The sequence below is a fragment of the Sarcophilus harrisii genome, chromosome 5 (genome assembly GCF_902635505.1).
Source record: "Sarcophilus harrisii chromosome 5, mSarHar1.11, whole genome shotgun sequence".
Lineage (NCBI taxonomy): Eukaryota > Metazoa > Chordata > Mammalia > Dasyuromorphia > Dasyuridae > Sarcophilus > Sarcophilus harrisii.
Window position 1 is genome coordinate 11625422 of NC_045430.1, and position 12051 is coordinate 11637472.

Genomic DNA, 12051 nt, shown 5'->3' on the forward strand with positions numbered 1-12051 from the left:
TTCAATTTAGTCAAAATAACAATGTCATTTTCCCCATCCAAGCTCAAGGATCCCCAGGTTAACAATCCTTAGATGAGATAATTTCTAAGGTTCAAGATGACCAATAACTCCAGTATCTTTGCCAAGAAAATGTCAAAAGCAGTCATCAAGAGTTGGACAAGAAGAAAAGAAGGAAAAAAGGAAGAAAACTAAAGCAAGGACAAAAGAGAGCAAGAGAAAAAGCGAAAGAAAAAAGACAGGAAGGGAGAAAGAAAAAGAGAAAAAGAAAGAAAAAAGGGAAAGAGAAAAAGTAAAGAAGGAGGGAAGGTGCTAGGGGGGTGCTGCAGTGGATAAAGTGCCATTTTCCTGACTTTAAATCTGTTTGCCTTGTTTCCTCATCTATAAAATGGGGATAATAATAACACTCACAGGATCATTGTGAGGATCAGATGAGATTACTGATTGTAGGGACAGCTAGATGGCCTAATGGATAGAGCACTGGCCCTGGCATCAGGAGGACCTAGTTCAAATCTTTCCTCAGACACTAAAGACAGCTGTGTGACCTTAAGTAAGTTACTTAACCCCAATTGCCACAAAAAAGAAAAAAAAATAATTTAAGGAAAAAAAATTGTAGAGTGATTCGTATGCTAATTAGCATAGTACATAGTAAGCTCTGAATAAATATGAGGTATTAATTATTATGGGTGTCTAGGGGGTACTGCAGTGGATAGAGTGCTATTTTCCTGACTTTAAATCTGGCCTCATATGCTAGCTGTGTGACAACCCTGTCTGCCTCTGGTTCCTGGAGAAGGAAATTGCAAACTGTCTTTGCCAAGAAAACCCTAAATGGGATTTTCTAAATGAAAAAAAAAAAAAAAGATTGAATGGAACCAGCATTAGCTACTTAACCTGATCTGCTCAATTAAAAATCAATAAGCATTTATTAAGCACCCGCTGTATACCAGAGACTGTGTTAGGGACTAGGCTACCAAAGCAAAAAACAAAAGCAGCTCTGCCCAAGAAGATTTCACTCTGACCCAGAGTTGGGGTCATCCTGCCTTCCTCTTACCTCCCACGGGCTTAAGATGTGTGTCTGCAAAAGCATCAACAGTAATATTCAAATGACAAAATTAATACCTTTTATCCTTCTGTTTTTCTGTTCAAGCGTTTTCCTTTTTATTCTTTGAAAGAGTTCTTTCTTTTTCCTTTTTTTATTTTTACAAAGAGCACATTAGGATGGGAGGCACCTCCTTATTATTTACTGTACGCCTGTGGAGTGCTCAGCCTTCCATTGCTAACATTTCCATATAAAGTCCAAGATAAAAAAGAAAGACCATAAATAAACCATCTTTCCATTGTTCCATTAAGCCCGTAAAGCTTGAGGGGGAGTTGGAAGGAAAATGTAATAAAGGGAAAAGATTATTTATGACCAATTGATCAATTAGGCAGGCTTTTCATTGGAGAAAGCAAGAGGCAGAACCAATTTTGGAGGGCCTTTGTAAGGAACAAATAAAGGTGGGATGGATGCTCATTATTTTTTAGCTCTCCCGAGGAGCAGAAATCCAGATTTCTCTGTCTAGTTAAACCAGCAGATGGGAAAGTGTTTGGCAGGATAGGAGAGTACCAGAGAGGGCCCTTTGGGGAGGCCCCCTCAGGGAGCACTGTCTTAGCAACCTTCTATTTTAGTCATTTAGTTAGTATTTTTTAAGCACTAATTGGGGACAAGATCATGCGAACATTCTGAGAATGCAAAAACAAAAGGAAAAAGAAAAAAAGGAAACAATTCCTGCCCTCGAGAGGGCTTACTTTCTGCTTGGAGGGAGGGGACACACCATTTATTCGGAGATAGTTATGATGCAAAATCTTATACTGGGCAATTATCGGGGGAAGAGAGTACTCATAACCAGAGGAATTAGGAAGAGCCTTTTATAAGAGACAGCCCAACTGAGCTACTCCCTGTGAGGAAGGAGTGCTCTCCAGACGTGAGGGGGAGCGTGCAAAGGCAAGGAGGTGGGAGATAAAGCATCGACTAGGAGCAGCCATAATAATTAACAGCAATAAGGACAGATGATGTTTTTATAGTGTTTTAAGTTTTACAGAGCACTTTCCTTACAGCTTTATGAGATTGATGATAGACTATTAGATCCGGAAGGAAGGCCTGGGTACAAATATTGCCTAATTCCTCTGGAGAGGACCCCAGCGGGATGTCTGGTCCAATCCCAACACTTTATAGATGATAGAATTGGGACTCTGGGAAATGAAGTGATTTGTCCAACGTCACAGAGATCACAAATGACAGTGCTGAGATTCTCACCCCACATCCTACACTTCCTCCAATGGACTCTGTGACTCTGAAAGTTACTGAAAAATGAATCCCCCGGTCCTATTCGTCCATAATTCTTTTGCATTTCCCCATTTTATAACATTATGTTTAAAGTCCCTCCTACTGTGTCCTCCTCTCTGACTCAGTGTAAATCTAATAAAGTTGATGATGAGAACTGGCTGTGGAGAGAGGTTAGATCCTGTTGTGTAATACACCCAACCGGGCCCAGTCACACGGAATTCGGATCCACAGTGCGGCAGCCCACGGCAGATGGCCTGGGACAAAGCTCCCCAGAACCTCCGCCGTTTATTCTCCACTGGCTCCTTTCCCAGCCTAGGTTTTTGGCCCAATTTCTGGTCTCAACTTGGGTCAAGGTCACTCGTCACTATGGACTCCCGGTGGTCCCACACATGCTAGGTGCTCAACAAATGCTGCTTCTATACTGCTCATCAAAGGTGGAATGGGATTTAAAAATACAATCATTCCTGTAGATGGCTGCTTGGTGACTCAGTGGATGGAGCCCAGGGCCTGAAGTGAGGCAAGCCCTAAGTTCAAATCCTGCCTTAGACACTTATCAGACCCTGGGCAATTCACTCTTTCTGCCTCAGTTTCCTCATCTGTCAATCTGATAATAATATCACCGGCCTCCCAGGGGGTTGTAAAAATCAAATGAGATTGTATTTACAGAGTATTTTATAAGCCTACATAAATATTAACTATATTATTGTTTTGTTACCTTTTTTTTTTAAACAGGATAGATTTAGAATAGAATTATCTACTTATCTAATGGAAGGAGTATAAGGATTGTGACTTGGGGAGTTTGCCATTGATCTACTGTGTGTGCTTTTAGGTCCTCAGTTTCCCCATTTGTAAAATTAGAGGATTAGACTAGATAATATCAAAAGTCCTTTTCTCCTCCAGAATTCACAGTCTATTGCTTTTGTGATTTTTCTAGTAATTATTCCCTATATAAAAGATGCACACACACATATATGTGAATGTTTATAAACATGTGCACATAAATATACCACATACACAATGTACACACAAATGCACATACAAATACACATGTAGATGTACACATACATATGATAATATTGCACAAATACAGAATGCACAACACAATACACACATGTGTGCAAATATACACAGCATATGTATGAACAAAAAAGGAGAGAACCTGTTGTAGTAGAAAGAAGGAGAGTCTTAGAGTCAAAGGTCAGCATGGTCCAATGGAAGGATCACGCAGAAGCTCCGAGTTCAAGTTTCCTGCTCTGATGCTACCCACCTGGAGCGCCACGTGTGGGCGGGTCAGCTTTTCTGGACTTCATTTGCTACTTCAGTAAAATAAGACAATCCCAAGGTCCTTTCCAGCCCTATGCTCCGAGTGTACCTTTTGACTCGAGTTCAAATTCTAGCTCCTACTCCCTGCATGACCTTAGGGCGGTGACAACTTCTCTGGGTTTCATTTCCTCCCCTGTAAAATTAGGAGATTGTGACATGCAAGGCCCTTTTCCAGCTCTAAGTCTCTGCTTTTATATTTTAAATTTAGATTTTGATTTAGATATTTTAAATACTTCTTATTCGAACTGTGTTCTTCTTATCTCTGTCCACTTCTCACTTCTCTCATTATAACTAGCCTGGCTCAGCCCCCGTCTCTCTTGCCTAGAATATTGTACCCAGCTCCCAGTTGCTCTTCTTCTTGTATACACACAATATAAACATGTACTATATACTGCATTTCTGGACTAGATCAAAAATGTATATTTTATAGAATACCCATAATACACTTTATGTGACATATAACATGCATTTGCATTTTTAATTAATTACATTTATGTTAATATATTATACAAACAATATAAATATATGTGATATAATGCATTTCTATGCTAAATATAAAATATATATTATAATTGCTAAGTATAAAATGCATATTTTAATATAACAAACATATATGAGAAATTGAATATACATTGCTTATCATATGTAACATATATATTGTTCATATATTACACAAATGATGGTAATATATGATATACTGTATTTCTGTACTAGATATAAAATAGATACTAAGTATAACATAACATATAATAGATTATATATATTGTATATATTATATATGACACATATATTGTTCATATATTATGCAAATATATATAGTATATATATAATACAGTAATATGTGATATACTATATTTTCACAATAGATATAAAATGCATATTGTAATATAACATACGTAATAGATTGTTTATACATTACATTTATATATAACATGTATATGTGTTCACATATTATATAAACAATGTAAATGTGTATTATATACTGTATTTCTATTCTAGATATAAAATGCATATGTAACACGGTATTATATATTATATGTGATGTATGTTCTACATGTTATATATAATAATAAATGATATACTGTATTTCTATACTAGATATGGATATATTATAGATATGATGTATGAATTATATAATATAGTCACATAAATGATATAGAAATTATGTTTATATTGCATGTATTACACAATGTTTTATATTATATATGCTACATGTTCTACATGTTATATATGATAGAAATATATGATATACTGTATTTCTATGCTAGATATGCATATATTACTGATAGATATACTTTATGTAATATAGTCCTATAAATGATATAGAAATCATATTTATATTACATATATTTTACATGTGCTTCTTCATGTTTATGTTCCTGAAAGCAGGGCTGTTTCTTTTCGATCTCCACATCCCTAGGACTTAGCACACTGTCTAGTACATACTAGGTACCTAATAAATGCTTGTAGATTGACTGATTTCCTCTTCCCTACACTACCAGGCCCTTCCTATCCCACCCAACATCTGGGGGGGCTTTCCTTTTCCTCCCACCCCTTTCTCTCTGCTATAAGACCTTCCCTTCCTTTGCTGCCTGACTTTCAAACTAGGTTCTTGAGGCTTTCCGATCCCCTCAAATTGACTTCTCTTCCCATTTCTCGTTCCTCTTCTTGGGTTCTTCTCCTCTGCCATTATCTCATCTCATCTCTTATTCTTATCTCTTCTGTACACTTTTACTGGCAGTGTGATCATGAACATCCCCAGATCAGCCCCAGAGCGTTATCTGTTCTTGTGACTCCGAGGGCCTGCTACCACATCTTGCTTATAGTGGGCTTTTAATACATTTTTGCCCATGGAATTGAAGTTTAAAAAAAAATTCCCTTCCATCTTGATGATGACTCCTGCAAGCTTACAGAAATAATGCCTTATCAACACAGGAAAAGACACGTTCTTTTAAGGTCTGCGCAAAAAGAAAGCAAAGCTAAATCTTCAGGGATTTGGTTTTTGTTGCCCTTTGGGGGTCTGTAACTTTTGGACAAGGTGAGCACCTATGAGACTCCGTCTGAATGCTTCCAACCTTTCATGAAGGTATCTGAGCTGGGACTGGCAGGAGCTGCAAATTCCCATGGAGAGCTCTTGGTACAAGCTAAGAAACCATTTCTCAAATTTGAAGATTTATGAAAATCTCCCAACCCAGGGGGAAAACATCACTGCTGCTGCAGTAGCGTGGGTTCTGGCTTAGAGTTAAGGACCTGGGTTCAAATCCCAGCTCAGCCACTAACACCTATAGGCACAATAGTCTCCTGGGAGAATGCAATTTTCTTATTGGTATAGAAGAGATTGCATTGTATGACCCCTAAGGGTCTCTACATCTATAAGCGAGTGACACACACACATACCGATTAAACACTAAGGTCTTCTACATCTGTAAATGATGATACACATACATCTATTGATCAGGCTACCACTTATCAATCAATCAATATGTATATGTTGACTAGCTTTCATGGGAACTCCAAGTGAGTAAATTCCCTCCACCAAAAGAGTTTCTGCTTGGCTATTGAGAGTCTGAGTTACTTAGGGCCACTGAGAGGTGTGGGCAGCAGTACTTGGAAGCCAGTTGTTCTTTCCACCGAGCTACCTGGCCTTGTGAGTCTGCTGCAGATCGGGATGAATTCTACATCCCACAAGCAATAATGCTTCCCTGAGCAGGTTATCTTCTCTGGGGATAAAGAGGGAAATTGGATTCTGTTCAGCTCTTCTGAAGGACAGGTAAGCAAAGAGATGCCCAATGTTGAAAAGAGGGTAAATTTTGGCAAATCTGGGAACAAACCATCCTCGGGTGGTAGAGAAAATGAACAAATGAATGGATTAACAAGGACACGATGTTGCAACCTCATGATGTATTTTTGTCCTGGGATGTTTCACTTCACATCAGTAAACTCATTTATTCTCCCACTCTATCAGCCAGGTAGCCTCAGAGTAATTAAGGCAGAGAAAAGGATTTTCATTAAGACCGAAAGTGTTGATGATATTCAAAAGGTTATTATTGTGTTAGCAGCAGAGGTTCAGGGCCCATCTGCCACCTCCTTCCTTTTGGCAGAGAGAAGTCCTGGATCTTTTTGTAAGGGAGCTGCTGGAGAAGTCACATAGAGAGGAATAATGGATGGACACCTTTTGTATCATATAGTATGGACAATGGGTGGCCTGCCTAGGGCAAATTTATAGGAGATCATAGACAAGACTCTCGAATGGGAGGGCCAGGCAGGATCAGGTTCTAGATCTGCTCCTGGAAGGGGGTTCGGTGGTCATTGAATCCAAGCCTTTTATTTTACAGAAGAAGGAAATCACTTGCCCAATGTCATGCGGCTAGGAAGGAGTTAACAAAATTGAACTAAAATTCAACTAAAATTTGAACCCCCTGCCCTCTGCTTCTGAGCTTAGGGCCTTTTCCAGAGCAACATTCTGATTCTCCTGCTGGAAGGACGGCCCCCATCTGAGGTCACCAGATATAGTAGATTATTATGGTTTGGGGGAGGATGGAGAAATATCCAACCTGGGGAAAATAAATACAATGTACATTGAGAGATTTGCCGGAGTCCCTCTGATTGACTCTACAGGGCTCATTTGGGCAGTGGGGTTCAGAGGCATCATTTGCACTCAGGTCACCCTGGCGTTGAACCTAGTTCACTTTATCCTTTCTTTGTGCCTCAAAGCTTCAGGGAAGTTGATAATCTGCACAGATGAAGGGATTTTTCTCAAGGGGAAACTCCCTTCATTGATCAGTTTATAGGTTGTCACGTAAAAGGAAAGAAAAAAAAAGGTTCTTCTCACCAGAGCCTTTTATCCTCTCCTCCTTCCTTTCTGTCTTGTGGGCTGCTAAGAACCTAATCCAACAATAGTAACTTGAATAAACGAAATAATATTTTTTAAGCACTTATCGCAGCCTCTGACAAATGTTCAGCTATTTTTCACTTGTGGCCAACTCTCTGGGACTCCATTCAGGGTCCTCCTGTCTGACACATGATAAGGACTTTCTTGCTCTTCCTCCATCATGCTCATTATGGCTCCTATTTCTGCAGTAATTAAAGACTTTTCTACCCCCAGTAACCCTGTGAAACAAGTACCACCCTCTCTCTTTATAGACTGAAATTCAGAAAGGTTAAGGAACTAATCCATAATCACACAGCCAGTAAGTGTTGAAGATGGGATGTGAATCCAGGTGTCTGAGATTTAAATCCTATTCGCTTCCCATGGCACCACTCTTTATATATATATTTTTATATAATTACGCAAGTGTTTAAGTGTAACTAATCTTTCAGAGAAGCTCAGGAACTCATTCTTTTTTATCTTTTAGTTCCTACTTTCTAACACAGTGCCTGGCTTATAGTAGGTGTTTAATAAATGTTTTTTGATTGATTTTGCATTTAATTTGTGTTTGCTTTTCCATGTCCATGCTATCTCGTTTATTCCTCTCCCCTCTTCCACCAATTAAATCTAAGTTTCTTGAGAACAAGTTCTGGTCAATTTTTGAATCTTTGAATCTTTAAGTCCCACCAGTTGACATAAAAAAGGTTCCTAATACCTGTTGACTGATTTCTTTTTAATATGAAGGCGAGTCTCCCTATCTCATGTATACATTTGGGAAATCTATGAATCCAAAGGCAAAAGATATGGGACCTGATGTCTCTGATACTTATTCCCTGCGACTTTAGGTAAGTTATATAACCTCTGTGTACCCCCAGTTTTTCTTGGAGGTACCTGGTGGTTCAATGGATAGAGTCCTGGACCTAAAATCAGGAACATCAGAATACAAATCTAGCTAAAGATACTGATGAGTTGTGTGAGTTAGGCAAGTCATTTAACCTCAATTTCCTCAACTGTGAAATGGGAATCATGATAGCTTAGCACAGTATCTGGAACATAGTAGGTATTTGTCCCTTCCCTTATTGATGAAGAGAAAGGGTTTGGCTAGACGCCATATTGGCGTGTTTAAAGTGGAGGCATACTTCCGTGAAATGTACTTTCTTCCCTGTTGTTTTATGGTCCCAAAGCAGATACTAACTGGAGAACCAGGAGCGGGATATGAGGAACTTTAAGTATAAAGGGTTAAAAGTCTTCAGTGAGTCTAGGGGTTGTACATGTCATGATCTAGACTTCTCTTCTGCCTCCAAAGAGTTCCTTTCCCTTCAGTTTATCTGAGGACAAGATCATAGAACTTATCTGGAAGGAGCCTTGGAGGTCTGCCCTTCTGTTTTTACAGGGGAGGACATCTTATCTAACCCCCTTCATTTAAAGACATCAAGATGAAGATATTAGGTATTAAGAGGTTAATTAATTCAGTTAAGGCCACACACATAATTGAGAAAGAGAGCATCTGAACCCATGCCTTTGGCCTCCAAATCTAGATTGCTTTCCATAATACTGTGCTGATATTACCTTCCGATTTTACTTAGGTGTGCACCTTCACATACATTTACTTGCATGATCTGGTCATAAAGGGCCTCATGTCAAATGTGCAAAGAGATGTTTTTTTTTTTAAAAGTCAGTGTCGTTTTCAGGGCATTTATTTAAAGCCAGTTATCAGGAAAGAAAGAACAAGGAGAATGGGGAATGCTCATTTCCTCTGCTTGCTTCCCCAAACTAGTCTGGCCTGGAGAAATGGCATAACTTTAGCATAGAATTGCACACTGACAACTAGAAAATTTAAAATCTAAAGAGAGAGGGCTTTTGTTGAAAAGCCCTCTCTGAGACTTATTTCCTGGGTAATCCTGGGCCTTCCTGGGTGTCGGCTTTCCTCAATAATTAAAAGAAGGGGCTGGATACGATGGACCTCTGAGCTCTAAAGCTCAGATCTCTAAAGTGGGATCTGGGATGATCACTTTGCTCTTAGGATTCAGAACATGAGCATTATTTGATTTCAGCTGAAATGTTTCAGATTCATATTTATCAGAGATGTAAAGAATCTCTGAGATCCCTTTGTCTTGAGATCACCTAGTTATAAGGAATAAAAACTGGAATCCTTCTTAATCCAGTTCAAAAATTAGAATCCTTCTTAATCCAGTTCCCCAAGCTTACTGTTTACAAGGTTTCATACATGGCATTGGGGAGACAGAGACAAAAAGAAGAAAGGGAAAATAACTCTGACTTCAGGGAGCTTGCTGACTAGTGGGAGGTGTAAGTAGAAGTGCAGAAATACGGCATTGATGAAAGGAGCAACAGAAGTCTAAACAAAGGAAGCACTGGGGACTCTGACAAGATAAAGGGATAGATTTGGAGCATGGAAGAACGTGGGAGGTCATTTGGTCCAACTCTGTTATTTTATAGATAAGGAAATTAAGAGATAAAGTGACTTGTGTGATTTGGTTACATGGTAGTAGCAACAGAGCCCGGTTCCAAACCAAGATCACAGACTGGCTGAATTTCAAAATTGGGAAGCTCTTCCATCGTCCCCCCTACAAGTGAGCTTCCATCTGACATCTTGTGCTTCACATCTTCTAATGACAGCTTCCTAAGTCAGCCAGCCCCACGTTTGGACAGCTCCGATTGTTAAGGAATCTCTCCTGACATCCAGTCTAGATTGAACTTTCTGTACCTTTCTCCTCCTAATTCCCATTGCTTATGTTCTGCTCCATGGGGTCAAGCAGAAGAAATCTAATCTCTTCTCCATCTGACATTCCTCCAAGTACTTGATTTAACTAAATCCAGAACAACAAGCATTTTATTCTAAGCTGAGCCCTGTGCTAGGTGCTCTGCCTTTGTACTGTTGGAGAACAGGAAGAAACTTTCCATGTCCTCCATCCCCAAATCAGAGGCTCCTATATAGAGAATTTTAGAGGACATCTAGTTCAACTTCTTCAATTTACAAATGGAGAAACTGAGACCTAGAAAGAGGGAAAATGACTTACATGCTACTGTAGACAGGCTCATAGCTCTAGAACAAAAGGACTTTGGAGGCCATTCATTTAACGGACTCGAGATGAAAACCCAGGTCATGCAACTCTGGGTCTCCTGACTTGAAAACCAGTGCTCTATCTGCTGTCATAGCCTTTGTACTGACTGGGGTCCCCAGAGACAGGACAATGAAATTATTCCTTACATTATCAGAGATGCCTGGGGACTTGGGGTGATTTTTAACACAGAAATTCAAATGTCACTTTAGAGTATGGGTGTGTATTTCACTAGATAATAATTTAAATGACATTTAAATGACATTTGATTTATGATATCTCATTTGCACCCTATAATAGTCTTGCCTCCAATTACAGGGACTCTTGAAATTCCATGATCTCTCGCAAAGGAAAGCCTTTCTTAGGGTTGACTTTGGACAGAAAAACCTTCTTTGAGGAGCCCTTCCTTAGCTATCATACTCCAATAAATATGTCAGTGAACATAAGTCTTTGCAGAGCCCGGCCAAGCTGAAGCTCTAAGATGAGTGTAACTGTACTTTGGTAAGACAGAAGAACTTAAACCACCCCTTGAAATTCATTTTAATGGGGTTGGTTAGTATGGAAGTCATGAAAGTTACAAAATTATTAAATGCCAATAGATGATCCAATCCAAGAATTACCAAATTTCAGAGTTAAAAGGGAATTCTGTAGTTCTTTCTTTTCATCCATCTCCCCAGAGAAAGCTTGAATGTTACCTACTGACATCGTTGGCTTGCAGACCTGAAAGCACAGGAAACTCACTACCTCCCAAGGGGGCACGTTCCACTTTTGGATAATTCTAATTGTGAGAAAGTTTTCCCTTGCCACTGAGGTGCAAGTTGTCTTTCTATAACTTTGACTCACTGTTCTTAGTCCTGAGAGCGAGGTAAATACAACCCAATGAAATAATAATGACACAGCTCTCTAATGTATCTGTGATGACTTACCTTTTTTGAGAGTTGAGGTTGACTCTACTTCCTGGCTTGGTTCCCGTAGTCCACCTTTGCAAGGAGGAAGAGGATAACAGTTAATATTGCAAGGCTCTGTATTTTAGGAGTCCATACCACCTTGCTCTCTCCTCGAGCTGAACACTAACTGAAAGCTAGCTGGCGAGCCTGCACCCCCATTGATGAGCAGAATGGGGCCCAGACTCACTCCACCCTCCCCCAAACACACATGTGCACACTTCCCCCCTCCTCTGGAGCACTGCCTGTCAACCAGGCAATCAGCATGTTAACCACACAGGAACTCACCAGTGCGATGCTTCAGGGACTTGGGTGTGCAACTCAGTTTATGTGGTTTGGTTTCCATGCTGCCAATATTGAACTGTAACATGGTTCAGAGGAGCCCTCTGGGCCCCCCTTTTTTCTGGGTTAAGTCTATGTAGAGTTTCTCTTGAACATGAAGGTTCCCATCATAACCATGTTTATTCAAGAAATGGTCACCCAAAGCTGGGAGGGATAGAGGTCCAAATCACA

At 39.6% G+C, this 12051-nt stretch overlaps 1 protein-coding gene across 1 annotated transcript in view; it reads right to left on the bottom strand.

The window, feature by feature from the left end:
- Positions 1–11742, bottom strand: part of GRAP2 (GRB2 related adaptor protein 2) — a 91443-nt gene extending 79701 nt beyond the window's left edge. Inside the window, exon 1 of the mRNA XM_003770994.4 lies at positions 11521–11742. The gene's annotated coding sequence lies outside the window, so the exon portion shown is untranslated. The remainder of the gene's footprint in view (positions 1–11520) is intronic.
- Between the last annotated feature and the right edge of the window lie 309 nt (positions 11743–12051).